The 24,214-nt window shown below is 49.8% G+C and overlaps 2 long non-coding RNA genes across 2 annotated transcripts; one reads left to right on the top strand and one right to left on the bottom strand.

The window, feature by feature from the left end:
* The first annotated feature begins 364 nt into the window (after positions 1–364).
* On the top strand, positions 365–2,052 carry LOC311591380. The gene is made up of 2 exons (XR_014777095.1): positions 365–510; positions 619–2,052. It is a non-coding gene; the product is annotated as an uncharacterized lncRNA (long non-coding RNA).
* Positions 2,053–15,229: 13,177 nt separating this feature from the next.
* Positions 15,230–19,719, bottom strand: LOC311591373. The gene is made up of 3 exons (XR_014777090.1): positions 19,585–19,719; positions 17,129–17,300; positions 15,230–15,456 (listed from the first exon to the last, which is right to left on the bottom strand). It is a non-coding gene; the product is annotated as an uncharacterized lncRNA (long non-coding RNA).
* Between the last annotated feature and the right edge of the window lie 4,495 nt (positions 19,720–24,214).

The raw sequence follows: 24,214 nt of genomic DNA, 5'->3' as shown, positions 1-24,214 counted from the left end.
TCTTAAAACTAGTTTGTTGTGCACCTTGTAATCCCAGAACCCAGGAGGCAGAAGCAGACGGATCTCTGTGAGTTCGAGGCCAGCCTGGTCTACAGAGCGGGGTCAGGACAGCCAAGGCTACACAGAGAGACCCTGGATAGATAGATAGATAGATAGATAGATAGATAGATAGATAGATAGATAGATAGATAGATAGATAGATAGAGGTAGAGGAGAGAGAGAGAGAGAGAGAGAGAGAGAGAGAGAGAGAGAGAGAGAGAGAGAGAGAGAGAAACCCCCCTAGTGGCTGATCAGGGAATCGCAAGCACCGACACCCTACCTCCCCCCTCCTCCCCCGACACCGGAAGTACTTGAACCTGCTGCGGAAGTGATGCTATAACGGCACTGCCGCCATTACCGCGAGGTTTTGTAAGGAGGAATCCTCCTCTCAGCTAGGCGTCAAGCCGCCGCTGGAGCGTCGAAGGGAGAGGAGGAAGAGAGGTTTTCGTCCCCGAGTGTCGAGCGGCGGAGGTAAGTGGCGAATAAATACTGCTTGTCTCCCCCCACACACCCCGACCCCCGCTGTTTGTAGCTTGTCCCGTGGCCCGACGGCTTTTTTTCTGTTTTCGTCGATTCTAGGACTCGGCAGCCATCTTAAGGCTGAGAGCCGTTAGCTTGAGGAGAGGAGAGGAAAGGGGAAAAAAAACAAACAACAAAAAAAAATGGCTGAAGGAAAACGCCCAGAAAAGCACCTCTTCGGTGGGCTTAGTGAAGAAATGAAGGAGAAAGCCCTCGAAGCCGTGTTCGTGAAATACAGGCAAATTATGGAAGACATTTTGAGGAAGGACGGGGAAACCAACAGATCGCGAAGAAGCCGGAGCCGCGCAGGCGTTAAGGGTGCGGCGCCCTCGGACGGGAAGGCCAGCCGAGGGGAGCATGTCGCCAGGCCAGCCTTGGAGAGTGACAGGCTTGCACCCCCACCTCCCCCGGCGCGCACCGGCCCTCCCAGGGGAGGAAGAGGAGGAAGAGGAGGGAGAGGCGGAAGTGGAGGAAACGGGCGTCCCCGACACGTGGCCGGCGGTGGCTCCTCCGTAAAAGTTTAAGAAGAGTTGTCGCGAGGGGGGGGCAGCTTCCAGCAAAAAAAGAGCCCCCACGGGGAGGTTGTCGGGCTCGTCCTCCTTAAGAGATCAGTGCCCCCTATTTCACGTTGGAAGAGATGGTTAGGGAATCACGACACCGGATAACGCACCGTATTACAGAGACTTGTTGTTGGGTTGTTGGGTTTGTTTTTGGTTTTTTGGTTTTTGCCAGTTGACTGTAGTCTTATCACAGACTGCTTATGCAGTGAAGGATTCCGCGAGTTCTAGCACTGAGAGATACAAAGTTGTAGCGATGTGTATTACACAACCACCAAAAGATTGTACTGTGGTTCGTCAACATCTGACCGTGTGGTAAAGACTGACTGTCCATCAGGCGCTTATAGTGATAGATGCGGACGTGTTGGCAGTGGTGACTACTCAGATCGGCTCAGGTGGAGTCCACCGCAGAAGCTCTGTGCGAGGAGTGTTACCTGGGCCAATGCTCGGCCTGCGCGAAGGGCCCCCCGCTCTTTTCCAGCAGACGCAGTCATCTCGGGTGTGGAGGCGCAAACATCTTCACATGTCACTGTTGCCTTGGAACACAAGAACTCGGCCTCCCACCTGTTTGGAAATGAGGTGCCCTCCACGTGATCCCTGCAGCAGTGCAAGCCACGCAGCACCAAGATGTGGTGACAGTGGAGGAAGCCAGTCTCATAGATGGGGAGGCAGAAGCACATCGTAGAAATCCAGAAAACATTGGACCAGAATCACCAAATGAACAATATAGGGAAAAAAGTCATGACTACCAAGGTTTAGTGAGAGAGGTTCTGTTGACCTGTAAGTTTCCACTAAGTTCTCTGTAGCTTTGTTATGTGAAGGGAAAAGGAAAACGTTTAATTCTGATCGTGGAATTGTTTCCGCAGGGAAATGTTAAGTGTGTTAAGTCCTGACTTGGACCAATATAAGTTTCAAGTAAAAGCATTCCTAAAAACTATTTCCTCTATGATTTATTGGGGGGGCAGGAGAGGTGGCAGTTATGTTGTCAGGGTTGGCTTTAGGTGCCTTTACCCTCTGAGCCATCTCCACCCTCCCTGTTTAGCTTTTTTTTCTTCTTCTTCTTCTTTTGGGGGGGGGGGAGGGGGTTAAGGAATTTTTTTTTCCGAGACAGGGTTTCTCTGTGTAGCCTTGGCTGTCCTGGGCTCACTTTATAGATGGGGCTGGCCTCATCCTGTCTGATTTTTTTTTCCCAGTAAAGAAGTCAGTTCTAAGATCCACCATGCACATCACTCCATCTGGAAGCGCATTGGTCTCTACTGAGAAATTAATCATCCTGCTGTTCATAGTCATGCTGTTAGAGGGTAGCCAGGATAGGCTACATTCAGGACTTCAGGGTGTCTTTCAGCAAAACTCAGTTCTCATAGAAAACATCTGGGATTCAATACATAAGAAATTGCCATTTACCTGGCAAACCCATATTCCCCGCTGCCATCTTGGCATTTCCTTGAGAATCTGAAAACAAAAAACAAAAAAAAACTCTCCCTTACTCTTGCCACCATAAGACCATTAAACAACTGGGGAAGGCTAGTTAGTACATTTGGTCAAAGCAAGAGAGAAAATAGTCCACTTGCTCCACAGTAAACAGTGCGAAATCTTGGGCTGGAGAGATGGCTCAGTTGCTGCTCTCCTGGGGACCAGGGTTTGATTCCCAGCTCCCACATGGCCGTTCACAGTGGTCTCTAATTCCATTCACAATGGTCTAATTCCAGTTCCAGGGACCCAATGCCCTCCTGACCTCTGAGAGGATCAGGTACATAAGTGCTACACAGACAACATCCATGCACATAAAATTATTAAATAAAAAGATAAGTTGGTGTTTAAAAAAATAATACAAAAATCTTATAACTAGTTACCTATTCTGAATTTCATGATTCCTTGAGAAGGTGAGAGACTCCTTTGGAAAGACAGTGAACACAGTCCAGACCCACCCCCGGAAACAGGAAGCAGGTTTTCTTTTTCTTTCTTTGTTTTTTGTTTTTGGGTGGTGGTTGTTTTGCTTTTTCAAGACATTTTTCTGTGTATCCCTGGCCATCCTGGAACTCAATCTGTAGACCAAGCTGGCCTGAAACTCAGAGATCTGCCTGCCTGTGCCTCTCGAGTGCTGGGATTACTGTAAAGGTGTGCGCCACCACAGCCCAGCCTCACAAAGGGAGACCCTCCGTGATGGGCTCTGAGTTCTCCTGATCCTAAGAAGGTGATGCTATGATGAGCCCTTCCCTTTTATCCAGGCCTCCCTCACTGCACTTGCTGCTGTTGTTCTAGCCTGACCTTTAGACAAGCTCTTACAGTGCAGTCCAGGCTGGGCTCATACTCCTTAAAGCGAGTAGTAGGATTATAGATACTGCCAACGTGCTTTGTGTGGTGCTGGGGATCAAAGCAAGGGCTTTGTACATGCCAGCCAGGCACTCTCCCAGGCCCTCTTGCCCACTCTTGGTCACATCATTACTAGAGTGGAGCTTAATTGGTACCACAGATAAGAGACAACCATTACTGTGAGAGGCCCACTCACTGATGCACAGGCCCACGCGCTGATGCACGGGCCCACTCGCTGATGCACGGCCCACACGCTGATGCACGGGCCCACTCGCTGATGCACGGGCCCACTCGCTGATGCACGGCCCACACGCTGATGCACGGGCCCACTCGCTGATGCACGGGCCCACTCGCTGATACACGGGCCCATTCGCTGATGCACAGGCCCACTCGCTGATGCACAGGCCCACACGCTGATGCACAGGCCCACACGCTGATGCACAGGCCACATGCTGATGCACAGGCCCACTCGCTGATGTACAGGCCCACTCACTGATGTACAGGCCACACGCTGATGTACGGGCCCACGCGCTGATGCACAGAAGCAGCCAGCAGCATTAACAGCTTCAGAAGAGTCAAAACCATGCATGCGCACACACACACACACATACACAAGCCACCTGCTGCCGCCTGCTGCCATCCATCCAAGAGGGATACAAGCTGTCCCCGGGTCAGCACTGGACGGGCATCTCCTCGCTTACCCATAACTTAACACTGGTGGAGCAAGGGACCCTGGCCAGCTGCTTGATGACAGTAAAATCACTCAGTTTTTCCAGTTGGATAAACAGCATATCATCCTTTCTCATGAAGCTTTTCCTAACGAATTTAAAATGCAATAACAGGCAAATTTCATATACCCATGTGTGTTGTGTCTTTATAGTGTACTCAGGAAACTGCCTTTTCTACTCTAGTGTTCAGAGTTAATTCTTTTTCTTTGTCTTTTTTATTTCTTTATTGAGACAAGGTTTCTCTACGTAGCCTTGGCTGTCCTTGAACTCACCGTAGATGAGGTTAGCCTCGAACTCACAGAGATGAGTCTGCCTCTGCCTTCCAAGTGGCCCCCGCCCCCACCCAAGTCAGAGCTAGTTTCCATCTAAGCTAAGCGTGAACACCTGGCCAAGCTTCAGTTTATCTGGAAAGAGGAAAATCTTAAATGAGCCGTTTTCTTTTTAATTATTTGTATGGGGGCGCGGGGGGGGGGGGGGCGGGTAACTGTGCAAGCGAGTACGGGTGCCCACAGAGCCAGTGCTTGGAAACAAAGTCCTCAGCAAAAGCTCCCGGTGATTGGCGAGCTAACAGTGCCACCTGGTGGCTTGGAGGGGGAAACACCGGGCTGGCGGAAAGGAACAGAGACGGGTCAGAGAGCCCCTATCTATCCCTGGAAGAGAGAGACAGGAGGAATATTTAGTCTTGTCTGTGGGTGTCACGGATAGAAAAAATGTGGCCTGTCCGTTCGGCCCGGACGCGGATGTGTCTGTTGAACGTTGTACGTAAAGCGCCGCCGAGAAAGGTCTGAAGTTAATGGAATCCAGGCTAAGTGGACACGAGTCTCCCCACAGCTGTATCAAGGATGGGTCCTGCCCCTCTTGGGTACCTGTGTAGTTAGGAGGATTGCCACAAGTGGGAGGCCAGTCTGGTCCACAAAGTAAGTTAAAGGCCAGCCAGGATACACAAGGAGACCCTTTATTTTAAAAAAAGAAAAGGAAAGGAAAGGGAAAAAAATTTCCTTTGAGAACCAAAATCATTCTGTGGTTCTGTAGCTCAGAGCCCTAAAGCAAGAGGATGGTGCTTTCCCGGCTACACAGTGCAACAGCAGGGGGTGGGGGTGGGGGGGAGACTAAACCTTCAGATCAGGAGAAAGGGAATCCTGGTGTACAGTTTATATAGAAAAGGCTGCCTGGAGGTGGTGGCGCACACCTTTAATCCCAGCACTTGGGGGGGGGAGGGCAGAGGCAGGCGGATCGCTGTGAGTTCGAGGCCAGCCTGGTCTACAAAGTGAGTCCAGGATGGCCAAGGCTACACAGAGAGACCCTGTCTCGGAAAACCAAAAGGAAGGGGGAGGAGGAGGAGGAGGAGGAGGAGGAGGAGGAGGGTGGAGATGGCTCAGAGGGTAAAGGCACCTAACACCAACCCTGACAACATAAGTTTAGTTGGTGGAAGAAGAGGACCAATTTCTGCAGGCTGACCTCTGTGGAGGAATGCTGAGTGAATGCATCAACCGTCAATAAAGCGCTGTTTAGCCAATCAGCTGGGCAGAAGGACAGGAAGTGGAAGGCGGGACTTCCTGGAAGAGAGGCGAAAAGTTTGATGGTTGGAGAGGGAAGAGGTTTTTTGACAGTTGGAGGAGGACGGTGGGAACTGGACGTGGACCAGCCCAGGGGTCATAGTGGCAAGTGTTTGGAATCTTTGTGTGTTATAAGGTTTAGAGCAGTTTGTTTAGTTTTCGAGTAGATTAGAATCAGTTCAGACTCTGCCCGGCGAAGTGCTGGCAGCTTTAAAGTACATTTCAGTCTCCCTGTGTCAGTTATTTGCTTTGTAGGCTGGACGGATACAAAATACTGTAACAGACCTCTGACTTCCATATGTATGTGTGGTACCCATCCACGCACACGTAAATGTACGCATACACATGTAAATGTAATGTAACTTTTCGTTTGCTTTGGTGGTGATGGGAGTTGGACGCAGGGCCTTAAGCGTGCTAGGCTCAGACCCCAGCCTTGTATTTTGAGGCAAAATCTCTTAGAATAACCCAGGCAGCTTTGAACCTGAGCTCCACCTGCCTCAGCCTCCCAGGTAGCCCGCTTGCCTTCTTTTCTTTTGTGAATATCCAAAATAGTAATTGACATCCCTGTCCTGGTTAGGATTCTGTTACTGTGTTAAACATAATAACCAAACGCATGTGGGGAGAAGAGGCCTTATTTCAGCTTACCCAGCACAGAGGGATGCGGGGACGGGAGCTCAAGGCAGGAACCCGGGGGCAGGGACTGAACCAGAGCCATGGAACACTGCTTACTGACCTGCTTTCCAAGGCTTCTCAGCTGGCTTTTTTATATGATCCCAGATTATTACCCAGGAGTGGCCACACCCACGGTGGGCTGGGCCCTCCCAGGTGAACATTAATCAAGAAAATGACCCGAAAGATTCGTCTACAGGCCACTTAAGGTTCCTTTTCCCAAAGGACTCTAGCTTTTGTCAAGCGGATAAAACTAACCAGCACAGGTTCCTCCTGGTGGCCCAGGACTATAATACTTGGGAGGTGGAGGCAGGAGGATCAGGAGTTCAAGACCAAAAAATAAAATAATATAAAATAAATTTAAAAATGAATTTTTTATAAAAGGAGTTCAAGATCATCCCCAAGTCTATAGCAAGTTGGAGGCTGGCTTGCCACCCAAGATGGTGGCACACGCCTTATGATCCCAGCACTCAGCAGGCAGAGGCAGGTCAATTAGACGCCATCATGATTAACATAGTCCCAGCACAGGCAGGAGAAAATAGTGAGACCCCATCTGAAGGGGAAAAAAAAGTGGGCTCCTTAACACCTAATAAAAAGGCCTCTGGAGTTCTCTTGAGTGTCATCCACGGACTTGGTCGCCGAGTTTTACAGCTGTCAGAATCTAGGTATGAAACATTTAACAAGTGCTTCAAACGCTAAACAAATGAAGACCACAGAAGGCGTTGACTTAAAGAAAAGTATGCCTTGGGAGAAATGAAATGTAATCACAGGCTACTTCCCGGCCCGGGTGAGGACTGCCTTAAATAAATGTACCAGAGTAAACACGCAATATTGACTTCGTTAGGAACAGAGATAAGGCCGACTCGGGGACTGGAGGGACAGGCGGAGGGGGAGGCCTGAGGGGTTCTCCGCCAGGCCTGGCAGGATTTGGTTTCTGGAGGAATCTATGGGAGGCAGCAAAAGCGAAGGAAGGAAGGAAGGAAGGAAGGAAGGAAGGCAGGCAAGCTCTCACTTCAGGGTACAGTTCGCCACGCTGGAAACATCATGGTGACTATAAGGCGGCCGGTCGCATTGTGTCCCCAGTTAGGGGAGAAGGATGCTAGCATTTACCCCATTTACCTGTTTTCGTTCAGCCCGTGTGGAAATGCCTCTTACACTCAGCCGTGTTTCTCGGCCTCCCTGGAAACGCCCTCAGATACACACTCAGGGGTTTGTCTCCTTGCCGAGTCTAAAGCCGGTGAAGTTGATAAGATTAACCCAAGGAACCGCTCCCTGTTGCTCGGAATCTGTGTGGCTGGCAAAGGAGTCGGTCTGTCCGTGCAGAGGGTGAGATGCGGGAGCTTCTCCTTGACCAGTGCTTCTCAGCCTTCCTAACATTGTGACCTCTTACTACAGTCCCTCATGTTGTGGTGACACCGCCCCCTCCCCGTCCCCGCAACCATACAGTTATTTTCATTGCTACTTCATCATTTTGCTCCTGTTGTGAATTTTAATGTAAATATCTATTTTTTTCTGGTCGTCTTAGGCGACCCCATGTGAAAGGGGTCATCCGATAACTCCACACAGGCTGAGAGCTGCTGTCCTAGGCTTTCCCTGGTAGCCGAATCTGATCGCAAAGTTCTAACACCATGGAGGCAGAAACCAGGAATTGATGTGATTTTTTTTTTTTTTTTAATCCCGGAGCCAGCAGCAGGAAATTAGCAGCCTCCAGACGCCCATAGAGGCAAAGAGCAGACCCGCTCACGGAGCCTCCAGGAGGAGCCAGCCCCGCCCCCCCTCCCCCCCCACCCCTACCCCCCCAACCCCCCACCACCACACACACACACACACACACACACACACACACACACACACACACACACACACCCGGCCACCCAGTGCGGGCTTCTAGGATTCAGATCCTACTGACTTCCGGAAGCATGTGAGCTGTTGACGTATACTCCCGAGGCTGGAGCAGAGAAGAGAAAGCAAATACAGTGGGGTACTGAGCCCCTTCAAAATGGAAGAAAGAAGGGGAGGCCCACGGCGTGAATTTCCTGAGTGGGACGGCGGAAGGTGCTTCCAGACAGCAATAACAGCTCAATAAATGACTCATGAGAGTCTGGCTTTCCAGGACTGATGAGATGGCTCAGCAATTACGAGTACTGGCTGATAGTCCAGAGGACCTGGTTCAATTACCAGGGCCCAAATGGCAGTGTAAAGTAACTCCGTTCCCAGAGGGATCAGACGCCCTCTTCTGGCCTCCTTGGGACCAGGCACTCACATGCGTGCGGTCGTGCATGCAAGACAAGACACCCATACACACAAAAATTTTAATATACATATATATTTTTTAATATACATTTTTTTTTAATTTTTTTATTTTGCCAAGTAATTAAATTGCATTTGGGATCAATTACAGCATAGTAACTCTTGGGGCATAATTCTTAGGCAGACACTCGCTGAGGGCCTGTGTGGCGGTTTGAGTAGGGATGGCCCCCATGGGCTCATAGATTTCAATGCTTGGTCATTAGGGAATGTCGCTTCTTGGAAGGATTAGGAGGTGTGGCTTTGTTGAAATAGGTGTGGCCTTATTGGAGGAAATGTGTCACTAGGAGTGGACTTTGGGATTTCAAATGCTAAAGCCAGGCCCAGTCTCTCCCTCTCCCTCTCCCTCCCCTTCCCCTCCCCCTCCTCCTCTCTCCCTCTCCCTCCCCTTCCCCCTCCCTCTCCCCCTCCCCCTCCCTCTCCCCTCCCCCTCCCCCTCCCCCTCCCTCTCCTTCTCTCTCCTTCCCTGCTGTATGCTGATCCAGATGCAGGACTCTCAGCTTACCCCTCCAGTACCATGTCTGCTTGTGTGCCACCATGTTTCCTGCCATGATAATAATGGAATAAACCTCAGAAACTGTAAGCCAGCAGCAATTAAATGGTTTCCTTTATAAGAGCTGCTGGGCAGGGGGTCGAGGGGGTACAAAAAAAAGTCGCTGTGGTCATGGTGTCTCTTCACAGCAATAGAACAGTGTGGTCGCTATCCCACTGCAGATGTTATCCCACTGTAGTCTTTACCCAACTGTAGTCACTATCCTACTGTAGTCTATCCCATGGTAGTTGCTATCCCACTGTAGTCACTATCCCACTGCAACCATCATCTCACTGTAGTCTATACCCTACTGCAGTCACTACCCCCACTGCAGTCATTATTCCACCACTACAGTTGTTATCCCACTACAGTTGTTATCCCACTACAGTTGTTATCCCACTACAGTCATTATCCCACTACAGTCGTTATCTCACTACAGTTGTTATCTCACTACAGTTGTTATCCCACTACAGTCGTTATCCCACTGCAGTCGTTATCCCACTGCAGTCGTTATCCCACTGCAGTTGTTACCCCACTGCAGTTGCTATCCCACTGCAGTTGCTATCCCACTGCAGTTGTTATCCCACTGCAGTTGCTATCCCACTGCAGTTGTTATCCCACTGCAGTTGTTATCCCACTGCAGTTGCTATCCCACTGCAGTTGTTATCCCACTACAGTTGTTATCCCACTACAGTTGTTATCCCACTGCAGTTGTTATCCCACTGCAGTTGTTATCCCACTGCAGTTGCTATCCCACTACAGTTGCTATCCCACTACAGTTGCTATCCCACTGCAGTTGCTATCCCACTGCAGTTGTTATCCCACTGCAGTTGCTATCCCACTGCAGTTGCTATCCCACTGCAGTTGCTATCCCACTGCAGTTGCTATCCCACTGCAGTTGCTATCCCACTGCAGTTGCTATCCCACTGCAGTTGCTATCCCACTGCAGTTGCTATCCCACTGCAGTTGCTATCCCACTGCAGTTGCTATCCCACTGCAGTTGCTATCCCACTGCAGTTGCTATCCCACTGCAGTTGCTATCCCACTGCAGTTGCTATCCCACTGCAGTTGCTATCCCACTGCAGTTGTTATCCCACTGCAGTTGTTATCCCACTGCAGTTGCTATCCCACTGCAGTTGCTATCCCACTGCAGTTGTTATCCCACTGCAGTTGTTATCCCACTGCAGTTGTTATCCCACTGCAGTTGTTATCCCACTGCAGTTGCTATCCCACTGCAGTTGCTATCCCACTGCAGTTGCTATCCCACTGCAGTTGCTATCCCACTGCAGTTGCTATCCCACTGCAGTTGTTATCCCACTGCAGTTGCTATCCCACTGCAGTTGTTATCCCACTGCAGTTGTTATCCCACTGCAGTTGTTATCCCACTGCAGTTGCTATCCCACTGCAGTTGTTATCCCACTGCAGTTGCTATCCCACTGCAGTTGTTATCCCACTGCAGTTGCTATCCCACTGCAGTTGCTATCCCACTGCAGTTGCTATCCCACTACAGTTGCTATCCCACTGCAGTTGTTATCCCACTGCAGTTGCTATCCCACTGCAGTTTTTATTTCACTACAGTCGTTATGCCACTGCAGTTGCTATCCCACTGCAGCCGTTATCTCACTGCAGTCTCTTATCCCACTGTAGTCATTAGCTCACTCCAGTTGCTACTCCACTGTAGTCATCCCAATCGTGTGCAGTTGTTTTCTTTATGTTCTTGTCTGGGCTATGGACATGAGGGCTCCACCAATCTGTCCCAAAATAAGGATGGTCCTGTCATGGCCAGAGGACCAATTTTCCCATAAGGCCCAATGCCTGCATGTCCCCTCATCCCGTCTTTACGCCCTTTGGTGCCTTTCCCCCCACCTGGTGACTAAGATTTGGGGAGTCCCTCCAGCTAAAACTCATAGCCCTCTCTTCCAATAGCTATTATCTCCCCCTTGGTCTCTGCATGAGCTTGCTCCCCTCTTCTGTGGATGGGTTCAGGGTTCACCAAGGTCAAAAATTAGGATTAGGCTGTCAAGATGGATCAGCAGGAGTAGGTGCCTGGTGCCTGAAAATCTGGGTTCAATGCCCAGGACTCATGCTGTGGATGAAAAGAACTGACTGCCTCCTGCAAATTGTCCCCATGGCACTTGAGTGCACACACACACACACACACACACACAGGGGCACACATGCATGCATGTACACACACAAAAAAACCCAATTTTTTAAAAACTTAGGATGGGCTTCCAAAGCCTGAGTGAGCATTCAGTCTGTATCCAGGAACAACATTGAGTTTGCTTTTTTTTTTTTTAACTTGTTTTTTAATCACCACCCACCCACCCTCCGCTCTCCCTTCCCCATCCTACACTGTTTGTTTTGAGACAAGATCTGGGTTTCTAGGCCAGGCTTGCCTCAAATTCATGATGCCTCCCTTCAGCCACCCACTTCCTGGGATTACAAGCAAGAGCCATCACACTCAGCCAGAATTCTTATTTTTCGCTCTCTTTTGTTATCTATTAGTGCTGTGAGATTGCCCAGTGCAGCTCAGTGAAGCCATGGCAGCGAATCCAAGTAGTCATGCCACCTGGTTTGGGTTTCTCCAAGGTAATCTCAGCTGTGTCTTCTAGAAAATTCTGCAGCAGGGGTTGGTGGATCATGACTGTCATGGTAGCTACCTGGGAGGCTGAGGCAGGAAGAGGTGATGCTCAGGACCAGCATAGGCCACCATGGGCAACTTAGGGAGGCACTGACTGAAGAACATGAGGCCAAGCACGAGGGTTCAGCAAGTACAGGTGATTGCTGCCAAGCCTGATGACTTGAGTTTGAGCCCCAGAACGCCCATGGTGGAGGGAGAGGGGGCTGATTTCCCCGAGGCAGGCTCCTGACTTCCACACATTGCAGTGTGGTATGTGCACACCCACCCATCCACACACATGCACATAGACAAAAATAGAATTTAAGATGTAAAATTTTAATAGTAAAAATTAAAAATGAGGCCGGGCGGTGGTGGCGCACACCTTTAATCCCAGCACTCGGGAGGCAGAGGCAGGCGGATCGCTGTGAGTTCGAGGCCAGCCTGGTCTACAAAGCAAGTCCAGGACAGCCAAGGCTACACAGAGAAACCGTGTCTTGAAAAATAATTAAAAGTGGAGAAAGAAGGCTAGTGGTAGAGCGCTTTGTCAAACACACGTGAAGCCAAAGAGAGGGAGTGTGGGGATGAGGTTCGGGGGAGCTCAGAAACTCACTCAGCTTGTTACCCTGAGCACTTGCTAGCTTCAAACAAACTTGTGCCCGACTCATGTATCAGAGTTCTCAGCCCCAGTTCCAGCTTCTCCCGTACCCCCTACATCCACAGCTGAAGTAGATGATCTTGTTCGTTTCCTGACTCTAGCCAAGCACGATTCTTTGCAAAACCATGAGCAGAGGATGGGGGAATTCTCTGGATTAGGATTCTGTAGTTTTGCCAGAAATCGATGGCGCACGCCATTAATCCCAGCACTCAGGAAATAGAAGCCGGTGGGGTCTCTATGAGTTTGAGGCCAGCCTGGTCTACAGAGTGAGTTCCAGGAAAGCTAGGGCTACACAATGAAGCCCTGTCTCTCACACACACACACACACACACACACACACACACACACACACCAAAACAAAGAAAACCAACAACAGCAACAACAAAGATTCTGCAGTTCTGAGAGTCTCCAGTCTCCAGTCTGCAGGCAGTGTGCCATGTGTTCCTATTCGAATGGACCTGGGTTCAAGCCCCAGCCTGAGAGTTATTCATTGAAAAGCCTTGGGTGAGGCTTCCAAACCTCCATTATTTAGCCTGTAAATTGAGAATTAAATAAGGTAGTGTGGGCTGGAGAGATGGCTCAGAGGTTAAGAGCACTGACTGCTCTTCCAGAGGTCCTGCGTTCAATTCCCAGCAACCACATGGTGGCTCACAACCATCTATAATGTGATCTGATGCCCTCCTCTGGCCTGCAGGTGTACATGCAGGCAGAGCACTGTATACATAATAATAAATAAATCTTTTTTTGCTTTGTTTTGTTTTTGTTTTTCGAGACAGGGTCTCTCTGTGTAGCCTTGACTGTCCTGGGCTCGCTCTGTAGACCAGGCTGGCCTCAAACTCACATCAATCCACCAGCCTCTGCCTCCCGAGTGCTGGGATTAAAGGCATGCGCCATCGCTTTCTGGCAAAACTACAGAATCCTAATCCAGAGAATTCCCCCATCCTCTGCTCATGGTTTTGCAAAGAATCGTGATGGGATTTTTGAAGTGGCGAGTGTCCCCAGCATACTAAATTGATGGCTGGTGGCAGATGCCCCTAGGTAGCTTTGAGAGGAGGGTTTGTCCATTGCAAAGGCCAAGGGATGGTTAGAAGGTTGAGGCTTACAGCCAATTCCCTGGCCAAGAGTGTGGACAGAGAGATGAAGGTCGAGTTCATCATTGTGGCCCACGATGTACTCAAGCGGACCTAAATAAACTAGGCGCCACCAAAAGAAAAGGGGATGAGGGGCTGAGGATGCAGTTGTGTTGGTAGAGGTCTTGCCCAGCGCACACACAGGTCCTGGCTCCACCCTCAACCACCACGTAAACCGAACATGGTGCCACAAGCCTGTGGTCCCAGGCAGGAGGATCGGTTCGAGATTGTCCTTGGCAATACAGTGGTTTCCAGAACAGCCTGGCGTGTAAGAGGAGAAAAGAAAGTAAAAGAACGTGATCACCAGCTTGTTTCTTGTACCAAGAAGAGACTTGATACCCTATGAGCATACACAGGGGGAGGAGGTCCCCCTCAGTCACAGTCATAGGGGAGGGGAGTAGGGGGAAAGAGGGAGGGAGCGAGGAATGGGAGGATACAAGGGATGGAATAACAATTGAGATGTAATATGAATAAATCAATAAAATATATTTAAAAAGGAACGTGATCAAAGAGCTTTCAGATAGCTGGATACATGGTAAATGTGTCAGGAGTGGTGGGCATAGTGTCTAGAACATGGGACCATACCGAACGTTCCGGAACTTGGTGCACTAAGGCGGGAAATAAAGAGCCTCTCCTCCCATACTTAACACATCTCTTCCATCTGGCCGTTATAATAAATCAGAGACACGTGGAGGCACAACACTAGGACACGGGCTCACTGGCCAGACAGTCTAGTTTAATTGGTGAGCCCTGCACCGGTGAGAGAGCCTGCCTTAGCTGTGTGTGTGTGTGTGTGTGTGTGTGTGTGTGTGTGTGTGTGTCACCTGAGAAACAACACCTAAGATTGTCCTCTGCATGCACCAGCCTGCATATTCTATCTCTCTGTCGTCTGTCTGTCTGTCTGTCTCTCTCTCTCTCTCTCACACACACACACACACACACACACACACACACACACGCACACAAAGTCACACTCACAAAACTGAAGTGTGTAATTATTAAATGCCTATCCTAATGTCACTGACAACTCTTTTTTTATTTTATGTTATTAATTTATTCATATTACATCTCAATGGTTATCCCATCCCTTGTATCCTCCCATTCTTCCCTCCCTTGCGCTTCCCCTCTACTCCCCTCCCCTATGACTGTGACTGAGGGGGACCTCTTCCCCTGTATATGCTCATAGGGTATCAAGTCTCTTCTTGGTAGCCTGCTATCCTTTCTCTGAGTGCCACCAGGTCTCCCCATCAAGGGGACGTGGTCAGAAATGGGGCACCAGAGTTCATATGAAAGTCAGACTTCACTCTCCACTCAACGGTGGAGAATGTCCTGTCCATCGTCTAGGTCTAGGTAGGGGTTCGAAGTTTACTGCCTATATTTGCCTTGGCTGGTGCCATAGTTTGAGCAGGACCCCAGGACCCAGATCTGCCCATCATAATGTTCTTCTTGTAGGTGTCCAGGACCCTCACTGACAGCTCTTTAAAGGAGAAATATAGCATTATTATACAAATTCTCATGGGAGGAGGAGATCAAAATACTCCGAGTCCTCCCCCCGCCCCCCCCCCCCCGCCCCTTGATATATTTCAAATTGATCACCTAGACAAACTGTGGACTGATCTATCTCCCCTGGTCTCTGCTGGACTGTGAGGCCGTGAGTCAGGACTGTCTGCTTCCAAGTCCTCAGGATGCCCAGAGCGTGGCCTGAGCATGGAGCTGACTCACTGAGGTGGGACTTCTTCAAACCTTTGATAGGAGGCACCTTCCGTATCCTCACCTTCTGGATCCTCGTCAGCCACTCTTTATTCCGGAAGCCTGGGCATGCTGAAATCTTTGAAAAAGAGAAAGAGATGGGATTTGCTTTCTCTTTGGAGATGTGAGTGTATCGGGAGGACTGTGACTCCCACGAAGGAATGCTCAGGAGCTGGTGACCTTCTCCCTACTCTGTGAGGGTGGGTATTTCTTTCTGGAAGGGTCATAGAGGCGAGCCCGGGCTGGTTCGGGCAAAGAAAGTTAAACATTAGTAACTGCAAGAGTTGCTTAATTGAAAACGGGGTGTGGCCGAGATAGCCAGTAGCCTGGGAGGGAGTGTACAGGAGAAAAGAAATCCCTTTCATATAGTCTTTTGTAATTTTAGCAAACCTGTTTTTACAAGTTACTGCAACTGGAGGAATGGAATTTCTATGAAAAGCTATAACGAAGTAAATCAAGAGAGCCACTCTTGGGTGACGGTGACACTTGGGGTCCACTCCCAGCACAAAACAAGCACCCGGAACTTTCTTTGCCTGACTGACCCAGGATTTGCCGAGATGTCATAGAGGCATTAATCCTAGGATTCCTGTAATCTTCTGAGAGAGTTATTGGTGCACTGCCTAGACTTGCTGGGTGAGGCTCCTGAGGAAGGGCTCCCTGCCCAGCGTCACACACAAGGCCAGAGCTGGGGGCAGGGGGTTGAACCCAACAAGGGAACAGGAAGGAAGGGAGGAAGGGAAAAGATGATACTCTTCCTTCCCGGAGTTGTCCAGTCCCTCCAGGGATCATCTTCCTCCTGGGCTCCAGCCCCCCAAATGAAATGCCTTCTCAAACCCAGCGGCTCAAGAGCATGCTCTGTCAGATGCTGTGTGCACGCAATGGAGTGAGGCAGCCAGGAGCAAGCCAGCTCACAAGAGGAGCACAGCACCATGGGGCAGAGGGTTCCCGAAGGATCCAAACAGACGGGAAGTCAAAGTGGAAGTCACAGACACCCCCCCTCACTATGTCTTCATTGAGAGGTCCCCCCAAGGGTCCCCAAGGGGGACCACTCTGTACTGGACAAGGGGAAACAGGACAAAAATAAGGGAGATGTGGGGAGACAGGCGGGGTACCCTAAAAACCAGACACTGGGGAAATAGCCTACCATCCTTCAGCCCCAAGTTCCTCAACACAAGATGGAAAGGACAGACCAGTCCCCAGTGTAAAGAATTCATGGAGAAGGGCTGGAGAGACGGCTCAGTGGCTAAAGAGCACTGGCTGCTCTTCCAGAGGACCCAGGTTCAATTCCCAGGACCTACGTGGTGGCTCACAACTATCTGGGAACTCCAGTTCAAGGGGGATATGTCACCCACTGCTGTGCCCTGTGGATATTTCACATGTGACGCACGGACATACATGCAGGCAAAACACTCACGCACATAAAAATAAATTTCAAAAAAAAATATCTTCAAAGAGGAGTTAATGGAAACTGGGAGTTGAACAGTAGTCAAAGTCACAAAAAGAGGCAGCAGCTGTGACTGGGTAAACTGCCAAAAGTTTTTAAAACAAAAACAAAAAAAAAACCAAAACACCAAAGTCCTGCCAGGGTTGGTGGCGCACCTTTACTCTCAGCACTCAGAAGGCAGAGGCAGGTGGATCACTGTGAGTTTGTGGCCAGCCTGGTCCAGGACAGCCAAGGGTACACAGAGAAACCCTATCTAGAAAGAAAACAAAAATGAAAATACAATCCCGTCCTGGCTCCTCCCACTTACCCCATCCACTTGTCCCAACCAGCTGATCACATGAGCATCCCACTCTGAGAATCTCCACAGCCGTTGTTTTGTTTGAGGTTTTGTGGTCTGGCTGGTTGTTGAGTCTGGTGTTGGTGTCGGTTCGGCTTTTTTTGAGACAGGGTCTCACTGTGGAGGCCACACTGGCCTGGACCTTGCAAGTCAAGGATGGGGACTGTCGGTGTGAGCCACCAAGGCTCAGAAACCAGTTGTTGAGATTTGTAGGGTGCCCAGGGGTGAGACCTCTCTGGTCTAGGCAGAGATGTCAAAGCTTGACAGATAACCCAGTGCATCTGGCTGGGGGGCTGGAGGGGCTTCAGGGGAGGCCTGGAAGCCAGCTCAGGAGGGAACTGTCCCCACGGAGAAGGCCTTGGAGGGCAGATCAAAAAGAGAGGCGCATGCAGAAGGAAACAGACCTTCCTCTGACTCTGCCTGTCTGAAATTCAATTCTCAACCCAGAAAAAAAAGATGCAGAACCGATTTTAAAAGGAAAGGCCTGGAAACCATCAGAGATCAGCTATGTCTCTGGGGGCAACAGATGGAGACAGACGTCAAAGTCATTTTGTGAAATACCTCCCAGGAGTTAAAAATCAAACGAACCAGATACACGCGCATGGATAAAGACAAGTGTGGGGGAGGGGTGGGGGGGAGTAAGCCTCCAGTTGCAAAAGCATTTGGGTGTGGGAGCTGGGGAGGTGCCTCACTGGGCAAAGCCCCATGCCTTGCAAATGTAAGGTCAGAGGTCAAAACCACAGAAGCCACATCGAGCTGTGTAAGCACATCTCTAATCCTGGCACTGTGAGAAGACAGGAGAAGGAAACAGAAGGACAGAAGGACAGAAGGACAGAAGGACAAAGCGAGAACAGCAGAGACCCGGTCTCCAACCCTGTGGAAGGCAAGGAGCAGTACCTGAGGCTGTCTTTGACCTCCATACATTTGCCATGGCAGCAACACACACACACACACACACACACACACACACACACACACACCCCACAAACACTTGAAAGCATAAATGCAAAATGTTTGCCAAGCTAATGAGTCTGCTCAGGCTAGCCTCCTTTGTCAGTTTTCCAAGCGCCTCTACCGTCAGCCTAGGCTTTGGTTTTTTTTTTTTAAGGTATTTTATTTACGTGTGTGTGTGTGTGTGTGTGTGTGTGTGTGTGTGTGTGCCTGTATGAATTTGTGCGTACCACGTGCATGTAGAGGCTAGAAGAGCCTCCCCTGGAGCTGAAATTAGAGGCCATTGGTTGTGAGCATCCCCGAGGGAACTGAGAACCAAACTTGGTTCCTCTGCACAAGCCCCACAGGTTTTTGTCTGCTGGGCAAGCACTCTGTCACTCCCGCACTCTTCAAGGCTCACATATAAAGTTTTGTTTGTTTGTTTGTTTTTGTTGTGTTTCTTTTGGGGGTGGTGTGAAGAGGGAAGTAAAAACACAAGTTAAGAAAGAGTGAGGAGACGAGGTGAGGGAAGAAGAAAGGTTTCGTGTTTAGAAGAGGAGCAGTGGGCGGACCGAGGCAAAGTCCAAATGTCTCCGAGTCAAGGCTAATCTAGAGCCACTGTTTTCCCCCTCTGCCCCCTTTCCAAAGCTCCTATTTCTTTCTGTGTCTGCTGGATGGTAAAATAAACTCCATACAGGCTTTCTTGGGTGGGGGTGGGGGGGGGGGCATCTCTTATTTTGTGTGTCTTTATATGCACACGCATATAGCAAAAATAGGTTTTCTCCTGTTGATTCTCTTTGTCTCTGTGTGTGGCTGTACGGAGGGGTGAACCTAAAGCTTCAAACACGCCAGGCAAGTGCGCTACCACTGGCTGTAGCCATAGCCCTCTTTGTACTCTGAGACAGAGACTCACTAAATTGGTCAGGCTAGTCTTGCCGTCTGTAGCCAAGGCTATGACCCTTCTGCCGCAGCCTTCAGAATAGCTTGGATTCCAGGCCTGTTCCAAACAAATCTAGCCAGCCAGCTCGCTGTTTCTCTTTCTGTCTTAATTTCCTTCGCCCTTCCTTCTTTCCTTTCTCCTTCCTTCCTTCCTTCTTCCTACCTTCTTTCTTCCTTCCTTCTTCCTTCCTTCCTCCTTCCTTCCAGCCTTCCTTCCTCCTTCCTTTCTTCCAGCCTTCCTTCCTTCCTTTCTCCTTGCTTGCTTCCTTCCTTGCTTGCTTCCTTGCTTCTTGAGAAAGAGTCTCCATATGTAACCCAGGCTAGCTTAGAACTTACTATGTGACTCAGGCTGGCCACGAGCTCTCCCTGTCTCAGCCTCTGTAATGCTCAGATTACAGGTACAGGCCACAAAACTGTGCTAAGACTAGATCCATTTCTACAAAGATAAGTGGGCCCGAGGGGTAAATCTCTACTTGCATCTGACAGGCCCGCTGGCGCCCAGTCAGTAGGCGAGAATGTCATACTGTAAAGTGCGGTGCTCTGAGTCCAACACTCACCTTCATCCGTCCCTCCTCCCATTGTGATGGCTAAAGTTATGTTTTAAGTTTAAATTACTGTGATTTATGAGATCTGTAAAACAAAAATACCTCTAAAATGTAAGTCCCACTTGGCGAAGGACAGATAGCTTCCCGTAATGCTGCTGGGGAGTGCTGTTCATGTACAATAACAAACCATGTGTTTTCACTTCAGTAAACAAGCGTGGTTGCCCCAGCTGCACAGGATGGGGCTTGATCACATGTTGGGGGTGGGGGGAGCACAGGTGGGGGCTGGGGGCATGTGCATAGGCAGGAAATACGTCAGGATGTATACTTGTTCCCGGTTGGAATAAGGCAGGAAGTAAATAGTCTTGTGAGTTCTGCTTTTCTAAACCTCTGACTAATGTAGTGGACTCCCAGGTATGGATCTGGCCTGCATCCATCCTTCCGCCTAGAGTTTAATAAAGCTTCCTCAAATGTGAGCTCACATTGGGCTCAAAAACTGTGTGATATTGGGCTTATGCTTATTGGGAATTAAGACTACGTTAAATTTCAACACACACACAAACGCGAGCCCCTAAGGTACCTATTTAACATTTCAAAGCAGACCTGGCCTCCAGGTTCTCCCAGCATTCCTCAGTCCCCACATACCTGGGGTAAGGCTGGCACACCCCACCTTCTACCTTGAACTTTCCAGGCCAGGGGCCGGCTGCCCTTCCCCCAGCGGCTAGTCCCTATATAATCCAGATATTTTGGTTACCTGCCTTTCTTTCTTTCTTTCTTTTTCTTTCTTCCTTCCTTCCTTCCTTTCTTTCTTTTTCTCCTTCTGTCCCTTTGGCCTCCTGGCTGCTGTACTTGGTCCCCTCTCTCCCTTCCCCTCCCCCTCTCCCCACATGGGTCAGGGTCACGACTCCCGGACTCTCCCAGATGTGCCTGCCTCCGCCTCTGCTCTCCCACACATCTACAATAAACTTTCTCCTCCACCACCTAGCAACAGTCACCTCCTTCCTTTCCTTTTTATTTCTTCCCCCACTCCCCCCCCAACCTGTTCACACCGACCCCCGGATTACATAACTCCATCCTGTGTCCTTGCTTCATAGGTTTCTTCTGACACCCTGTAGGGCACCCCTTCTTGTAGGTGGGCGAAGGTATTGGGGGCAGGGGGGGAAGCAACGCAGTGTCTTAGCCATAGGCTAAAGAAAACAAAACCGTAGTTCTTTCTTCTCAGGGAGGGCACTTGCTCCCCGATCCATTTTCCAATCCATTTTTCTCTCAACCCCACTCTCATGAGGCTCCACATCAAATGGATTTTTAAAAAAATATCTGACCAGGCATGGGCGGCGTAACTGTAATCTCAGGACTCAGAAGACGTAAGTTGAGAATCAAAGCAAGTTTAAAGCCCGCCAGCCTGGTTTGACAACAGAAATCCAGGCTAGCCCAGGCTAGCCCAGGCTACATAGTGAGCCCCCTGCCTCAAAAAGCCTTTAAAAAGCAGATAATATGAAGTGACAATAATGTTTCTAATGTTTTCCTGAACTATGACGGACTGAGGGATGACTCGGTGGGTAAGTGTTTGAGTGAACACCTGAGAGCCGGCAAGCACGTGAAAGCTTGAAATGGTGGTGCTTTCCTGACCCCAGAGACAAGCAGATTATGGGTTTTTATGGCCAGTCAGTGTAGCTGAAACATAGGGCTCCAGGTTTAGTGAGAGACCTTGCCTCAAAAAATAAGGTAGGTGATAGAGGTAGGCACGTGGTGCTGTCTTCCAGTGTCTACATGTGCGTATGTGGGCAAGCAGATCTCTATACACAATACACACACACACACACACAGAGAGTAAAAATAAATAACTGTTTCAGCCAGGCGGCAGTGATGGTGGCAGCACATGGGTTTAATCCCAGCACTCTGGAGACAGAAGCAGGTGGATCTCTGTGAATTCAAGGACAGCTTGACTCCACAGAGAAACCCCCGTCTCAAAAAAACAAAAAAACAAAATTAAAAAAAAAAATTGTGTCAAATATAGAGACACGAACTACAACGGGCCATTACTTTGAACTAGTTTCCTGTACTGTGTCCTCTTAGACCAGACTAAAAATCACAAAACACAGTCACTCGTGCTAAGTTCTGTTGCCAAACTGAAACTTCAGCTGTCATGTGACCCTTCCAGGAAACAGAGAGCGACAAGGCAACCTTCTTAGATAAGCTGGTGTCAGGTGTTGCAGTCAGGTTCTTCCTGCCTTTTTTTTTTTTTAACAGCTCTTACTAATTTTTTTTCATTTATTTTATGTGTTTGGATGGTTTTGTCTACATAAGCATACACGCTCTGCTGCCCAAGGAGCCCAGTAGAGGATGCTGGCTCCTCTGGGACAGTATAAAGTGCTGGGATTAAAGGTGCGCACCACTATGTCTGACCCTTTTTTTTTTTTTTAAAAAGACAAGGTTTCTCTGTGTGTATAGCCCTGGCTGCCCTGAGCCAATGGCTTTGTGGCTCTCATCTCTCAGATTCAGAGAAGGGAATTCATGGGAGAGAATGAGTTTTAGAGAAAACTCTGTTATAGATTTGTAGGTGGGAACTTAAAAGGGAAGGAAGGACGGAGGGAGGGAGGGAGGGAGGGAAAAGGGGAGGGAGGGGGCACAAAAATGCTAAAGCTGAGCTGCTGCATAGCAGGAGCGGTTCCAGGAAACAAAGAACCATCTAACTGTTTCTCTAGGGCCTTTTAAAAGGCCAGGCAGGACCAAGTATACACCTTTAATCCTAGTTTTCATTAGGCAGAGGCAGAAGGATCTCTTAAGTCCAAGGTCAGCCTAGTCTTCGCGTAGTGAATTCTGGGACATCAAGGACTACCTAGGAAGGGGGTGTCGATGCCGCCCCCAACCAGCAGGAAAGACACCAACACCGGGAACTCTTCTTGCCGCAGTTTTATTCAGAATCCTGGACTACCAGAGTCCTGAACCCACAGAACCTTTACAGTGTGCCTGGTCCTATCAGAGACTGCCACGTTGTCGCTCCTGGTTGGTGCGTTCAGATCACGACGCCTCACGCCACGCCTTCAGGCATGCGCATAAGGGGCTTGCTCACTGGGCATAAAAAAGTTTACTCACTGCGCATGCGCAAAAAGGGGCGCGCTGCACATATGCAAGAGGGGCGCATTGTGCCGGGGAAGCAGCAGGGGGCGCTGCTATCTGTGGCTCTCCACAAGGGAGCCTGCTCAGACTGAAGCACCAACCGAGGCCCTTGCATGGACAGTACCTGTGCCCCCTACAAGATGTAGCTGATGGCCAGCTCAGGCTTCATGTGGGCCCCCTAGTAAGGGGAGCGGGGTCTCTCTCTCTGACATGGACTCTCTTACCAGCTTCTCAATCACTTTCCCCTGGCAGGGCTGCCACAGGGCAAGAAGACACACTCGGTCCTGATATGACTTGATGAGCTGGGGTGGATGGGAATGGGGGGGGGCCTCCCCTTTTCTGAGGAACAGGGGAGGAGGACGTGGAAGAGGGAGGAAGGGTGGGACTAAGAGGTGAGGAGGGGATGAGGCTACAACCAGGATGTAAAGTGCATAAAAATTAATTTTTTTTAAAAAAAGGGTTATTTCTCAGTAAATAAACAAATAAATAACTTATGCCAGAAACTAGAGTGTAGTATGGGGGGGCGGGGCGGGGGTGAGTTGGTCAGCCCGGTTAGCCCAAGCCTTCAGCCCTAAGTGGGAGAAAACACAGAGGAAGTTAGCACAGAGTGCTGGGCCTCTCATCTGGCTGCCCTGGCCCTCATCAAGGGCCAGAGGAGGAGCAGATGCCTCAGGGTCCCAGGCCTGCGTGAGCAGTTTCTGCTGCCTAAGGCCCATCACAGCCCACTTCTAAAGAAGTAGCCCTAAAGTAGGAACCAGAGCACCAAACACTTTTATCTTCCAGCCAAGACAGGGCCAGAGTCAAGTTTGGCTCACATGTGAGGATATGAAAATGGAGGGAGAGATCCTTGCCCGGGCTGACCAGCTTCTGTCTCCTGAGCTCCCTCATTCATTTCTGACACATTGGCGACTTTGTCATTTCTTTCCTCGGCCGCTTCTAAATCCCAACTGATGCAGGCTCCCAATTCATCATCTCTAGTTCCGCTACCTAAGAATCCAGCTCCGCCGCAGGCACACCGAATGCTCCCCCATCAAGGAAAGCACGAGGCCCAGTTCTCTCTCGTTCGGTCTCCACATGCTCCCAAATATTTACAAGTCATCCTAACCATCAAACCAAACCGTCTGGTAGACCAGATGGCAGTTTTTGTGCAATGTTTCCTCCTCCCTTTACATACGCTTTGTGTTTTGTTCCGTTTGGGTTTTTTGAGACAGGCTCTCAAGTAAAGCCCCAGACTGGCTCGGCACACAAGGTTCATGAATGTGCTTGAACTCTGGTCGCCTTGTCTCCCAAGTGCTGTATTGCAGCAGACATGTCATCCTGGGACTTTGTGTGCCCCACTCTGGTGGCCGTTTCCTCCTGAAAACTGGCAGCCTTCTGTGTTAACTGAAGGGCCAGGCTTCGGACGTACGGACTCACGGGAGTCGTTCCCTGAGGTTTTACCAGGGCCAGTTCTTCCCACTGGGTTTGGTATTCACCCGAGGGGACTCCAGGCACGGGGGGGGGGGGGTCACCCCTCATGTTTGCC

The sequence above is a fragment of the Acomys minous genome (assembly GCF_964271855.1).
Source record: "Acomys minous genome assembly, chromosome: 20".
Lineage (NCBI taxonomy): Eukaryota > Metazoa > Chordata > Mammalia > Rodentia > Muridae > Acomys > Acomys minous.
This window is presented reverse-complemented; position numbering and strand designations above follow the sequence as displayed.